The sequence below is a fragment of the Larus michahellis genome, chromosome 16, assembly GCF_964199755.1.
Source record: "Larus michahellis chromosome 16, bLarMic1.1, whole genome shotgun sequence".
NCBI lineage: Eukaryota > Metazoa > Chordata > Aves > Charadriiformes > Laridae > Larus > Larus michahellis.
In genome coordinates this window covers 5934826-5949172 of record NC_133911.1, presented here as the reverse complement: position 1 = coordinate 5949172, position 14347 = coordinate 5934826, and the positions used below count along the sequence as shown (strand labels likewise).

At 49.2% G+C, this 14347-nt stretch overlaps 1 protein-coding gene across 5 annotated transcripts in view; it reads left to right on the top strand.

Moving 5' to 3' along the window:
* CASZ1 (castor zinc finger 1) overlaps positions 1–14347 on the top strand; it is a 292054-nt gene that overhangs the window by 84775 nt on the left and 192932 nt on the right. For 2 of the 5 annotated variants that reach the window (XM_074560822.1, XM_074560817.1), the window contains exon 1: positions 1101–1254. The exons of 1 other annotated variant lie outside the window; for it this stretch is intronic. The gene's annotated coding sequence lies outside the window, so the exon portion shown is untranslated. Of the gene's footprint in view, positions 1–1100; positions 1255–1514; positions 1642–3727; positions 3826–14347 lie in introns of those variants that run through there. 2 more of the 5 variants (XM_074560821.1, XM_074560819.1) reach the window with 2 other exon arrangements.

The window sequence follows — 14347 nt, the reverse complement described above, 5'->3', positions numbered from 1 at the left end:
AAGCCCTGCGATGGCGGCAGGGACGCTCACCTGCACGCCGTCCCGCAGACTTAATTCGTGCCAGGACCAGGGGACAGGCAGGTGGGCAGGCAGGGCTGCCTCCGAGCCCCAGCGCTGGGTGCAGGGGGAGGCTCTTGGTTCCCCTCCAGGGAACCGGGCAAGGAAGGAAAAGGGTCTCTGTGGACGGTTTTACAGAACCACCACCACCACAGAATGTGCATGTGTAGCTAAAACATCTACTGACTGCCTCAGCGAGATGGAAGAGAGAGCTGAGAAAGAAAAGGTAGAGCTGAAGAAAGTAGTTTCTTAACACAGAAATGTGATGCCTGCTTGTTGGAAACGCAGGTGCATGTAAATGCAGGGGAACCCATGGCTCTGATCCTGCGAAAACATCCCCCCAAACCAGCCCAGCCCATGGCTTGTGCGTCTGTTCCTTGACGTTTTCTCCAGGATCAAGCCCTGCAAAAGCTGGTCCTGTGCATAAATGCCAGCAAAGCAAGTACCGCAGAGCACCAAATCAAGAGTACAGTTGGAGATGCAACCAGACAGTGGTTAGTTCTAAACTTGAGTGAAATCCACACTGAGAACATAAGCAAAAGAGAAGTACCAAAGTTTAGAAATTTGTCAAATAGAAACTGAACATTATGCCTAGGAAAACCAGCTGGAGAATGAAGAAGTACACGCAGCCTAGTTATTCGTGATCTGCATGGAGTTCAGTCTTGGGGAACTAAGGTGAGCAGAGGTCACCTGTCTGCAAAATAGAAAATTTTATAAAATTTTCAGTGCCTCGGTGGGAAGGAGGGCGGATGGGGGTGAGGAGCCGGCTGGTGCCGGGGACAGGGCAGAGCCAGGCAGCTGCCCGCGCGGGCTGGGAAGTGGGGACACTGTCTCTCCTTTTCCCTTGCCAGGGGAGGGCGATCCGGTCCGGGTTTTGCAGGCGCCCCTCCCTTGCCTGCCTGCCCTGCCTGCCTGGAGACCGAGTCCGCTCCATGCCCGCTCCCTCCCCGCCGCTCCCCCCTTCCCCTCCCCGGGCGGGCCGGGGCAGGCGGCGGCGGGCTCCAGGCCGGGTTTTGCGCGCCGCCCACCCTCCTGTTAGAAATAGGAAAATTCAATAATCAAAGCAAAGGGGAGCGCGAGGAGGAAAAATCCGGGATCAGGGCAAGTTTGATGGCGCATGCGCGCTGCAGCCTCCATCCCAAACACACACACATTTCCCTTGACTTGGAAAGTCACCCAAAGCAGCCCCAAGTGCAGGTAAGCCCGTCCGCTCCCGCCCGGCCCCGGCGCCGCCAGCCCCGGCTCGGCCGTGCCGGGGCCGGGGCGCTGCGCGGGCGGGCGGCCGGCGGCGCTGCCCTGCAGGTGGGCACGGCGCCGCGCTCCGCGCCCGGCTCCCGCGGGGCAGCGCCCAGCCTCCGCGGGCACCGGCCGGCAGCGGGCACGCCGGCGGCCGCCCGGCTCCGCGGGAGGCGGGCAGCGGCGGGGGGTGCCGCGGAGGTGGGGGGCCGGCGGCGGCGGGGCAAGCGCCGTGCCCGCTCGGCGGCGGAGCCGGGGCCGCAGCGGCGCCCGTCAATTTCCAGGACTTTGGCAGGAGCCTGGGCAGGGGACGGGGGAACACGTGTTCCCGCTCCGCGCCGGGCGCAGGTAACCTCGGCCCCCGCCCGCCGCACCGCCCGGGGGTCCCGGCACAGGCACCGGGGCAGGGAGGGGGGAGCGGCGGCAGCAAAGTTGGGCGAGCGGCGGCGGGAGCGCTCGGTGGGCAGGGCCGGGTGTCGGCGGGGCGAGCCGTGCCGGGGAACTTTCTGTAAAGTGGCCGGGCCGGGACCGGCAGCGCTTCGTCCGGCGCCTGCTGCGGGACGGCCGCAGCCCCCCGGCAGGGACAGGATGGGCAGGGGCCGCGGCGGGCCGGGAGCGCGGCTTGGGGCAGCCGGTGCCCGGCCCCCCGGGCGAAGCAGCAGGTTATTTTTACCCGGTGGTATTTGCAGAATGTGCAGCTGATTTGCCATCCGGAGCCAGGAAGTTTCCCCCCTCCGCCTCCTTCCCCTTCTCGCCCCCTTTCCCCCTTTCCCCCGTGCGCGGCGGGGCAGTGGCGGGCGGGGGGCGCGGGCCGGGGCTCCCGGGGGAGCCGCTGCCCGTGTCGGAGGCTCTGGGGACGGGGAACAGGTGTCCGAGCCGTCACTCAGCGCCGGGCCGGCGGGGGGGCCGCGGGCGGAGGAGGCGAGGAGCGGTCCCGCAGCGGGACCCCGAGGGCCGCCGGCCGCGGAGCGCCGGTCACGGCGGAGCGGGGGGCGCGGAGGAGGAGCGGGGCTCGGCGGCGGGGCCGGGGCGGCGAGGGAGCTGTCAAGAGGCTCGGGCGGGCGTGGGGCTGGCACAGCCGCTCGCCGCGGGGCTGGAGCCGGGGCCGGCCGGCAGCGCGGCGGGCAACTTCTTGGGCAAACTTTTCGGGGAGGGCTGCGGCCGGGGGCTGCCCCGCATCACGGCGGGTTTGATCGATCCATCCGAGCCCTCCTGCCCTTTCGGGCTGGAAAGCTGAAACTTTTTCAGGAGCTGCACGTTCACCTTCTGTGTGCCCCCTCCTGTCCGCGCTGCACCGCGCAGCGGGTCCTTGCAGCCGGCTCCCTGCGAGAGTAGCTGTCTCTCCCAAAACTTCAGTGATGAATTTATTTCCTTTATTGATTTGCTGACGCTTAGCATGGAATAATTTCTTGCGAAGGTTTTGGACTTATCATTTCCAGAAGTCCTGCCTGCTTCCCACCTACCCTTTATTTATGTGTCGCTGCCACCTTGTTAGCTACCCTAAAGGTGGTTTGGAAGAGTTTACGGGGGAATATTGTTGAACTTCAGTAATCAAGTTTCCAGATCTTATGCCTCCTGTTTAATTTATTAGACTAGTTATTTATTCTGTTGATGATAATCTGTTGCTGGTTTCTATGGAGATGTTAAACTGATCTCTTTCAGAAATCAAACTCCATATGCACTAAAACGTTTAAAGGAGCAGCGTCCCCTTTTGTTTTCAGACTTTGTACCTTTTCAGTGCTTTTATTGGGCTCCTGTATATTTTATATATTAAAGCCTGAAGTTGAAGCTTTGTGCAAGACAGAGCTTATTATGGCTAACAGAAAGTCAGGGCTTTGATCCTTTTTTTTGCATCATCATTTAAAACAGATCATTTTTCCCCCCTCATCACACAAGATAGCAGAACCCTTTCAAGATCAAAGAGTCCAGCTAAAAACTATTGTTTAAAAAAAATAGAAAAAGAGCCAGTTAAATTAGGGGGATGTTTCCTTAATCTGCTTATTTTGTTCTAAAGATATTTTTTTTAGCAGTGAAAACAACAACAACAACAGAAACTTGTGGCAACTATATTGTTATTTTTATACCTCCTAAGTCTTTTTAATGTTAAAATAAGTTCAAAGTCAAATATCTCTAAAGATAAAGTGCTTGTTAGGGTGTTTTTATTACTTGGTTTCTAAATGTGGAAGGTCAGAATCCAGAAAGCTACCGCATTAGAGAAGGTTTTAATAGTCTTTGTCTCATCTTAATGAGAGAGAAATCTAAAAAACATTTTCTCCGCAACATTTATAAATTATTTCAAAGAAGTGTCTCTGCATATAACTGAGTTTTCATTATTTCTTTACTTATCCATTGCATTATTACATGTGATTCAGTATAATAATACTTTATAAAAAGTAATTGAGGTGATAGAAGAAATTATTTTTTTTATGCTTAGAATTTGAGAACTCATGGTAAGCTGCTGTGTTGATCAGGCTGACGCACGGTGCCCACCAATTGTGGTTTTTTGCTCATCTTCTGGAGAAAAGTTAAAAGGTTTGTAAAGAAAATACTATCAGCACAATGCATGTTGAACACGGTAAAAACCACCCTGTTGTACTTTAGTGTATCTTCAAAATGTTTCCACTCCCTAAAACAGACACATTTTTCCTCTTGGTATGCTTCTATAATAATCTTAAAATTAAAGGAATAATCCTCGAGAAATAGTGCATGTAACCCTTGTAACTCATATATGTTTGTGTGTGTGTGTATGTTTATATACATTTATATTTCACATATATACACAGACACACACACGTATATGTAAAGCACCTAGATGGTTTATGATCTGTCCATATTAGACTTTATCTTTTTTCCTTGTTAATTTTTCTCCTTTTTTTTTGGGTGTGTGTGTGATTCATAGTGTGGTGGATCATTTAAAATTTTTTTGTAAATATTCTGTTTATTTGTTTGATTTGAATTGCAAACAGAATTGACTCTGACAAGTAAAAAGAGGAGGGGGGAAAAAAGGAAACACTATGGCTTTAAACTCAGGAGTTTGCATATTCTCCTTGTATCTTTCCCCTTTGCTAATTATTGTGTTGTTTTCAGAGCAAATATGTCATATCCATGGCGACCAGGCAGGTTTATTGTCTTTCAGAAGCAATAGCTCACATAAGTAATTAATGACTTCTTTTTTTTTCCTCTGGCTTAGGTTAAACAGATCATTCAAGGAAAGTCATATCTCTCTCTCCCTCTCTCTCTCTTTTTTTTTTTTTAGCCCAGTGACATAAGAACATGAGTTAGAACAAGAAAATACTTTAACCAAGAAGTCAACAGCTTATTTTTCCTCATTTCTTTTTAAAAGCTCCAAGTGTCAGCTTTCCACACACATGACGTTGTCATTCTTGCAGTTTCAGAGCGAAGCCTGGGTAGAGGGAAAAGGCACTGAAAGCTGGAGTTCAGTTGGTGGTTGTGCAGCTGAGCAAAGCGTGTGCGTGTGTCTCTGTATCTGTGTGGGGAGGTATTAATTCTTGCTTAAGGGTTTTGCTGTGTACTGGGAAAAAAACGTTTCCCTTACTATCCCCCCTCCCCCCCCCTTCTATCTGTATTAAAATCAGTGTTAAAATAAAGGTGTGTTTTTGTATCTTGCAGATTGTAATTCAAACAGTTTCCAGGAAAGAATTAGTAATTCATTTTTATATACAGCATATATATACACACGCTTGAGCTCCACCCAAAACAATCAAGCTAGCTGGAAAAAAAAAAAACTTATTTCCTTTTTCTTTTCAAGCCCAAGCAAACTTGCACGGTGACTTTCAAAAGCTTATTAAAAATAGCCCCCCATTTTTTGCAAGGAGTTTGGTGCAGGTATGAATCTTGTCCTTTCCCTTTCCAACTCTGTTTCTCCCTATTAAAGCTGAATTTGCTATCTGTCCAAGCCAGGGGCTGGCTATCCTCTATGATTTACTGAGGTGGTGATTCCCCCCCCTGCCCGCTCCGGCCCCCCCAGCACCTTCACCCCTGTTTTGTTTTTGCTAATTTCATTTTCAGAAGGATTTATACACAGTCCAGCTATATAAATTCCTTGGGAGATAAAAGCGCCGCACACTTCCATAAACAAAAGCTTTTACTTGCATCCTGTCTTCCTTTTTTTTCTTAAAGTAAAAAGGAAAAAACCCTAAAAACAAAACCCCAAGCCATCTGATTGAAGCAGGTATCATAAATGTATGCTGGTAATGATTCTGTATTCCACAATGCTGCTACTTTAACTTTTAAAATCTGTTTCCTTTCTGGTTTGTAACATTAATCAAAGAGCCGCTTCCTTCCAATTTTTCCACAGACTGGGGCTAATTAGAACCACTCGAATCATATTTTGTAAATTCCATGTGGATGTTACTTTAGGTTTCAAGATTGCGAATGCTTCAGGTTCGGTCTGGCTAGGCACTCTTAGGGTTATTTTTATTAATGTTTCTGTCTCTCAAAGCAATTCACGGTTTCTCTCCGTTTACCCCAAATAGATTTGTGGGTTCACGCATAGGGGTGTGTCGGAAATAGACATTACAAGTTAGGAAAAAGAAAAGCTGAGAAGAAAAGAGATTTTGCAGTGTAGTTTCCAAAGAGCGACAGAGAACCCCCCGAAGTAACGTGAAGCTGAGGATTCAACAGACTTGATAATTGAGCCCTTAACCTCCTGATGTCTATATCAGAAAAACAGAGTCTAGCAGAGGGAGACAAAGAATAAAAGCAAATACTGGGTAGGAGGAAGCTGGGGAGACAACTGAAATATTGAAGTATAGTTCAGGATATGTATAAATCTGTATATTACGTTTCCTTAGGTTCACTTTTTCCCTCTGGCGAAACATAGCTGGTTTAAAGGTGGCTTTGGGAGAACCTGATGTTTCTAATGCAGCCGAAAGCCTGGTATTTCTGTGGCGTGAGCAGATGTAACTTGGAGACACTTCTCTTGGAATTGGTGTTTATGTTTCCCTGTTTCCTTTTGGTTTTGAAGGACTGGCTAGTGATATTTTTTTTTTTTTTAATCTTTATGGGAAGTTAAATAGCTAGAAGTTGGGAGTTTTCACATTGCGATTGTTAGGCTGCGCTGAAGGGATTTGAATCGAACCACTTTGAGCACTCGGCAGGGCGACTGCTTCCATGCTCTGCTACCGTATTTCACTCCTATATATTTGTGTAGCTAAACAGGGCATTCAAGAATTAGGGGGCAGTGGGCTCACAAGAGCGATCTTAAAGTTAACTTGCTTTTGGTATATAAGACTGCAGCTTCAAAGAAAAGCAAGAGCGCATCGTAAATTTTGCTAAAATTAATCAACCGTTTAAGAGCTCCACATTAACAAGGTTTTCCAGGCAAGCAGCTTTCTTCTCCTCTTCTTCTTCTTTCTCATTCAAAGTCCGACAGGGTTGGGGTAGGAGGGGGAGAATATGAGTAAGAAGAGGGAAGGGTGGAATTTGAGTAGAAATAATAAAAACAAAAAAGGCTGGATTTGTAGAATATAAATCCTCATGTGTCCTTGATCCATATTGTCAGGGTTTTTTTTTTTTTTGGTCGGATTTGTCCTGTGTGCCTTTGACGGAAAAGGCACGTAGAGAGAGAGAGAGAGAGAGCGCGACAGAGGGGGAGAGAGAGAGACGTGTCACTGCTTTGGAGCTCATTATCATTCTTAATAAGTCTTAAGGAATAAAGAGGAGCATTGAGTGTAAATGCTGGGTAATCCTAACACTCCTCAAGGTGAGAGGAGTCTCGAGGACACAGAAAAAGAGAGCGAGGAGGAGGGGGCTACTGTGGGGGTAGGAGAGGAGATGTGGATGAAAGTGGTTTCTAAGGGAGTGGGTGTGGGTTAGTAGGGCTGGTGGCTTTGGGGTGCTTTGGTTTTTTTCCACAGGCCTGTGCCGGGGAAAGTTGTCTCCAAGTTTGCATCCCAGAGATGGTAAGCAGCCCAGCTGGACCTAGGAGCTGAAATACTAGCCTTTAATGGTGATGTTCTCTGCCAGAGTTTGGTTTGAGGAACAAGTCTGCTGTCCTCCCTTCGTGGACCCTTGCTAAAGGGTCTCTCTCCTGAGGGGGAACAGTGTCCCGGGGTGGGCTACTGGGCTGAGCATTTGCCATGCGGTCAGTTTGGTGCCTTCTTTATCGGCTCGAGGTGAGACCTCGCTCACTTCTCAACCTGTGCACCCTGCTCTTAGCTCCTTCCCGTTTCTGCCGTGTTGGATGTCACAACTCCTCTTTGCCTGAATTTTCCTAAAGCATCTGCCTCCCTGCACCTTTCCTCGCAAGGGGAGGACGAACCCGTGCGCAGCTCGGACACTAGGTGGCTTAAAGTACAGGCATGGCTCTGCGAGGCAGCTGCCAGAGACTTCATTCACTCTTTCTGGTGGGCTCCTTTATTCAAACTTCAGGCTGACAGCAAAACATGGAAATGTCTTTAAATCCGTTGTGGATTCAGATACCGTGCTACCTCCTTGGCAGCGCATTTGCAGTCGTGTTGGAGGATTTGAGCCCGTGTAGCACGAAAAAAGAGGACACTGATGAAGTGAATTTAGGGGCTGGGCTGCTTGCTCTGATGATGAGGAGTCAGGAACCTGCCTGAGTTGCTGGGTCCTTCCCTCTTCAGGCAGATTTCACCATAGCTATTTTAAAGGGTGTGTGTGTTCCTTTTGGAAAAAAACGTTTCAGCGTTGGCAGAGCCCTTCTTACTGTGCTGATGTGTAATGGAAGATGCTGAGCCTTCGGTGGTGCCCACTGTCCCTTCTTTCTGATCTCTTATCTCAAGTCCAGTTGCAGGCAGAAGGGACTGCTGTAATTGGGAATTTGCCTAATGCATCCAAAACCTAAAGAGGGCGGTGGAATAGCACTCGAATATTCTAATTCAGCCCATGGCTCCTGGCTGAAGTAGAAGCTTTACCTTTTTTTAAATGACTCCATGTACCTTGAAACAGGTGGGAAGGAGTTTGGAATGCTGAGTTTTGATCAATTGGCATGAGAAGCCAAATACAATGAGGTGGAAGTCTTGCTAAATGCTGATTTTTCTGGGTCTGGGTGCTTGGCTTCAAGGTTAAGTGTTACATTGGTAATATTATTAGGTATTAAGTTATTAGTAATGGAACTGTGGGGCTTGCCTGTACTTGGCAGAGAACCGCTAAGAAACTGTATTAGGGTTGAGTTCATTCTGGTTTCTCTCGTAGTGTCCTTCCAGCATGCCTCAGCCCTGAGCTGGAGGGAGCGGTAGAAAGCACGAATGCTGTTTTTGTGCATCGTCTGTCTTTTGAACTCTTTCCTGAGACAGCTAATGAGTTGTAGCAAGGCTCTTGTACTGAGGGATCTGCCTGCAACCCCTCATGCTCGCTCTGTCCATTGGCTGTTGATGAGGTGTCAGCTAATACCTTTCACGCGTGATTGAGCTGGTCTAGAATAGGACCCGGAGGTCCAAGAGTCTCTGCTCCCGGGTGAGCTCTAGAGCCGTCCAGCTGCAGAGGCCTACTGTGTAATAAGCGCTGTAGGGAAAGGGTCTGCGTTTGCAGAACTGTCAGTTGTTTGGGGCCTTTGGCTCCTTGCCTGCCACAGCATTTTGGGGTAGTTTTCTCTCCAGAAGGTATCCTATTTTTGTTTTGCCACCAGTGCTGCTGTTTTGAAACAAAATACGTTGCTCCCAAATTCTGAGCCATAGGGCTTGTCATTTCAATGACAATACAACAAGTCACCTCAGAGATGGTCTCTGAGGCTGGTCCTGATCCTTCTGTGTGCAAGGCTGGTCCCAGTGCTGGGAGGGCAGCACAGCGTCACGCATACCAGCATTCATCAGACTTGGGAAAGAAGGAGGTAGATTAACTCCACAGATTTTTCAGGGGCTTTTGCAGTTTGGATACTATCCTTTGAAAGGACAGTGTGAAGTGGAAAGCTTAGAAAGAGAATCCTTACATCCCCTTGATGGGGAAGGACTATTTGGAACTGCACAAGAGGTCTTATTTCAGTTATGTACTAAAATGCGTTGTGTAATATCTCTCAGGAGAGGCCTGTAGTAGTCCTTGGGGAACGTTGAGGGTGTGACCCTAGCACAAGTTTGTCCGATGGCCTGGGAGAAAAGTTGACTGGCCAACATTTCCTGAAAGTGCAAAATAGTCTGGTTCCGGTCCCTACTTTGACTGGAAGGTAGAGGTGGCAGTTGACTCTCACTTGTAAGCTAGTTCTTTTCTTTCCTGGTTTTGCTTCTGCTTCCAATAGCAAAGGGACCAGAGCTTTTTATTCCTAAGCAGTATGACTCCCAGCCCTACCCCTTTCCCAGCATGGCTAGGTAGAGCCTTCTGAATAACAAGACATGAACGTAGGTGGCATAAATGCAAACTGAGCTATGCGATCGCAGCCTGCGGCTTCAAGGTATCTCCCTCCTGCCCTACTCAGCCCATCCCTGTGCCAGTGGGAGCGAGGGGTGCACAGAATCACGCTTGTCTGCATGTTGGATGATGAGGCTGGCAAAACAGCTCCCAGCCTGGCAAACAGCTCCCATCCTGGCAAACAGCTCCCAGCTTGGCTGCCTCCCCATGGTGGCTGTGTCTGCAGAACATCCTCTCTGTAGGGCTGCTGGTGACGAGCCCTTCCCTCCACCAGTGCCTCAGGCTGGCCCAGCTTTATACCAGGGGAGCAGTGTCCTTTCACACTGGTGAGCCAGCAAAATCTCTCCCAGGGGTTATTGTAACCTCTCAGCAGCGATTTGCAAACAGGCATTCGGAGATAAAGTCTTGGTGCCGAGCTAAGGGCCAGTAGGGCAGATATGAAACGCGGCAGGTTTATGAAAGGGAAGGTGTATGAAATGCAGCCTGCATCTCCCATTTCACTGCACTATGCCAAAACACACAGTTTCTTATTTCAGTCACTGTGATCTTTCAAGGAGGTTAATTTCCATGACGAACTCCGGGCCACGTGCTTGGAGGATTTATCTAATTAGACTGACACTTTTCTTTTTTAAAAAAGAAAATTAAGCTGCACCTTGGAGGACTTAAGTATTTTAAACTGTGGGAGCGGCAGCAGGCGGTGTGATCCCTGCTCACGGAGCAGGGAGAGAGGAAATTTCCCCTTTTTCAGTCCCCTGCTTAAGACTTCACCAAAGGTCCCCGTTTACTTAATTTTCTTACATGGTGGCTGGATGCTAAAGAGTGTTTTATCCTGCCTGAGTGAGTCCCTAAAGCCTCAGCTGGCTCTTTAACTCACGTAAACTATTGATGTTCTGGGCTGTTACGTATTCAGGATGGAGGGGAGGGTAAAGGGGAGACCTGTTAATGCTCCTTAGCCATGCCCTAGAAAAACTGCGTCTTCCCAGGGCAGTGAATGGAGAGCCTGCAGCTGTGTAATGACTGAGGTAGGTATATGTCCCTCTCATCATGCTTGAGCACCTCATGCCCATGAACGTGTGTATCCTTGAAGCTGGTGTGACTGTCCTTGTCTTGTCTGTGGTCACACAGAAAAGCGAGTCTCAGGGGAGCCCCCGAGCCCTTCGTCCAGCCTTGTTACAGTTGGATCGTGTTTGGGTTTCCTGCTGAAAATACCTTTCAGAAACTGGGACCATGCTGTAGTAAAACCAGAGGATTTTAGGTTGAGGCTGTTCCATGCAGGCAAGCCCTGTGCTTTGCTCAGGCTGGCCAGCTTTCACACTTGCAGGCACAGTGAATGGTGCTGATTTTGTTCCCATGGGAGGGCTCCTGGAGTCCTGCTTTGCACTCTCTGCTTGCTGCCTGCCTGTTACTTGGCAGGCTCCTTGTGTGGCTGTTTGTGAATCCAGGTTCAGATCACTTCAGGTCTGATACTGCTCCAGCTGTTTATCCTTGCAAAGGAGATGGAAGGAAGGTCTTTGCAGGGCAATGTATTTGCTGCACTAAACTCGGACAGCTCGGACCACGTTTTCTTGCAGCCCAGGCTGAAGCGCAGTAGCGTTTGTGGGGTCTGGTACGAATGGGAAGTGTCCAGGCAAAAGGGGCCAGCATGAGAGCAGCCTTGCTAGCTCTGGTGGTAATACATTGGATCCTGTGGAGTTACTCACGTTGTAAGACTCTGCACAGAGTGATAAAAATACAGCAGCCTTGTCCAAGGCAATGGTCACTGGGTGTGCTACAGCCCCCAGCTGATATGCTGAGGAATCCATGGTGGATTGAACCTCAGGTTTATTTTCAGTTTGCCTTTGGTGAGGAAAAGAATAAAAATAGATGTTTCCTTTCCTACCCTCCAACCAATGCAAAAGAAAAAGAGAAAGAAAAATAATAAAATCTATCAGGCGCTCAAAGGTCTAACCAATAAGAACCCTGTCGGCTGGGGAGCGATCGTTCTGGCTTGGTCAGCCATCCCTAACAAGTTACGGGTTGTATAAACTCCCAGCTTACAGCTGTAAATTTACTCAATTTTGAATACAGCCACAAGCTGGCTCAGCAGGATCTGAAACCGTCTGCTCCAGTAGTCGTGGTATGCTTGAAATTCACAACTTCTGGGGGCCCCAGCTTTGGACACATGTAACTGTGGAGGGCCAGATCCTGGACCACACCACGAATAGCCCAGCTGCGCCCTAAATTGAAAGGGATCTCACCAATATAAGCTGCTGTGTTAATTTATCCTTTCTTAGCTTTTAGCTTCCCTGCCTTGAGTGAATGCCTCTTGATCTCCTTAGCAGGAGGTCCACTGCCTCTGTCCCTGTTTCTGTCCCTCACCTCAAGACAGGGATGTTGGCCGGGGGGAGGCTCCCTTGCAGAAAGCTTCCAAAATGCCTCCCATTGCAGCAATGCCATCTCTCCTGGATCGTGTAGCAGGTGGGCAGGGTTTGGTCCATATGCAGTCCAGGGCCCTTTCCTGCAGCGTCTGCTCGGTCCTGTGCTGAGGTGGAGTCAGTGGGTGTTTGCTTGAGTGATTGAGGGCAAAAGCAGAGTTCTGACTTCAGGGTTTGTTGCTGCAGAAGGGACCGATCTCTCCGAACATCTGTAATGTTGCAATGTTTGATACTCCTAGAAAGCTGAACTTTTGGCTCGTCGGCACTGAATCCTGCTGCAAACAGGAGCATGTTATTTGCATTGAAAGGGAATTTAGCCCAAGTATGCACTTAAATTTTGATCACCTCTTATACGTTCAGAAATTGGACAATTAACAGCAGCTAGGCAGAGACAGTATAGGGGAAGAGGGGCTTACCTGCCTGAGCCTCATCCCAGCTCTTCTCTTACTGCTGGCTACGTTTCATCAGGTTTCTGATGGGGAAGCATTTTGTCCGAGACAAATCCTTTTATTTTCAAATGAGGTATGGAGTACTGCTATGTTACTCTCATTGACACCTTAGCCTTCAGCAATACTAGTGTGATATTTTCTGTTTGCTGGAATGGACTTGGAAGGTAGAGATGGCTTCAGGGATGGCCAGCCCCAGACCTCCTCAATGCGCAACTGGCATCTTCTTCCCTGGGCTGCCGTCTGCCTCTCTGAACCAGCTCCACCTTCACTGGAACGGGCAGGTTGCCTGCTTCAGGCATGAGAATGGCGAGAGCAGAGGTTATGGGGATAATATGGCTCCAAACATGGCGTGTGTTCACTTCTGAACTCAACTTCCTACAAATAAATGAAAATGAGTGGATGCAAATGAAAGGTTTGTGAGAGGTTTCCTCTCCCATCTTCCTCCTCACCCCTGTGGAGCTGTACTGGCTCTGGCTCCCAAAGGGTTAAGGTGACTCATGCCCCTCTCGCCAGATCTGCTGGCAGGAAAGCTTCATCCCAGCCTCTAATTGGTGGTGTTTGCTCTGCACTTTCTCGTTCTGGTTTTGATGAAAACATTTAACCAGGAGCTTAGTGTGCAGAGGCTCCCAGCTGACAACCGCCGCACTGTCTTTACCAAGTTGTCCTTGCTGTGTAAATTCAACAGCCTGGCTTAGAGGTGGCAGGGGAGGACAAACGTACACAACGTCACAGCCTCTGGCCCCTTGGCTCCACTCCTCAGGCTGCTCTTACCTACGGTAATCTTTAGGGTTCGGGCCCATATCTGCTCTGGTCTGCAGGTGCCTTTCTGTACCTGGACAGCCAGCGGCATTGGAAGCTAGTTCAGAGCCTTGGGACTTGGCTGCAGAGGTGGGAAGAGCGGCCCCGGCAGGTCCTGTAGGGCCTGGTCTTACCTGAGAGCAGGGGGACAGCTTGGTAGGGCTTGGCAGATCTGTTCCCAGGCCATCCGGCTGTGATCCGGGGGATTCTTCCCCAGAGAACAGGCTCCGACAGGCCCTGTGCCAGAGAGGAGAGGTGAAGCTACTGGTTCTGTTACGTGGAGACGACCTACTCATTCCTTCCTATGCCGTTTGGGAGCTTGTGCAGGATTTTCCCAACACAGTCTTTCATTGCAGCTGTTTCAAGTAACAACCTGCTTGTCTATACGCTCTTCTAATGGGCTTCAGCCTAAGAAGTCTCAGCTGATTTTAATTTTTGCCATGCAAGTGGCAAAGAAGTTAACCATGTCCTTATGGAGATAGTATTGAGAGCGGGCATGTCCAAGCTCCTCTGTTCCTACATTACAGAACCCTTAGGCAGCAGCAGAACTGAAACAGCCTCTGGGGGAGATGCCAGTTTATCTGTGTTACTGCTAGAAAATGCATTCAAATTTCTGCCCAAACAGGAGATTGTGACATGCAAGAAATTCATCTGAGCCCGTCGGGGCTGCCACTGCTCTGATATTTCTTTACTTTTCTTTCCTTATCTCTGGTGATCTACCCTATGAACAGCAAAACAAATCCAGATGGGAAAATTTATAAACCAGAAAATCTGGATTCCCCGTTCCTGGAAAAGCATGATTCCTTGTTCTCAGCCGCCTCCATGTGTCATGGGGTCTGCCATGAAAAGATGCCAGAACTGTTGAAAGAGCCCTGGCCTATGTCTACATTAAAAAAGTGTAGCAGCGGTATAACACCCTGGGTGAGTGCGGGTTCCAAAAGGAGATGTGCGGCACTGGGGGGAAGCAGGATTTGCCCTAGGGAGGGTTGATCCACAAAGACGTTTGTTCTCTTTAGATCCATTTGAGGACCTTGCTCCACATCATTCTGCTGCACTTATTATGCCTAT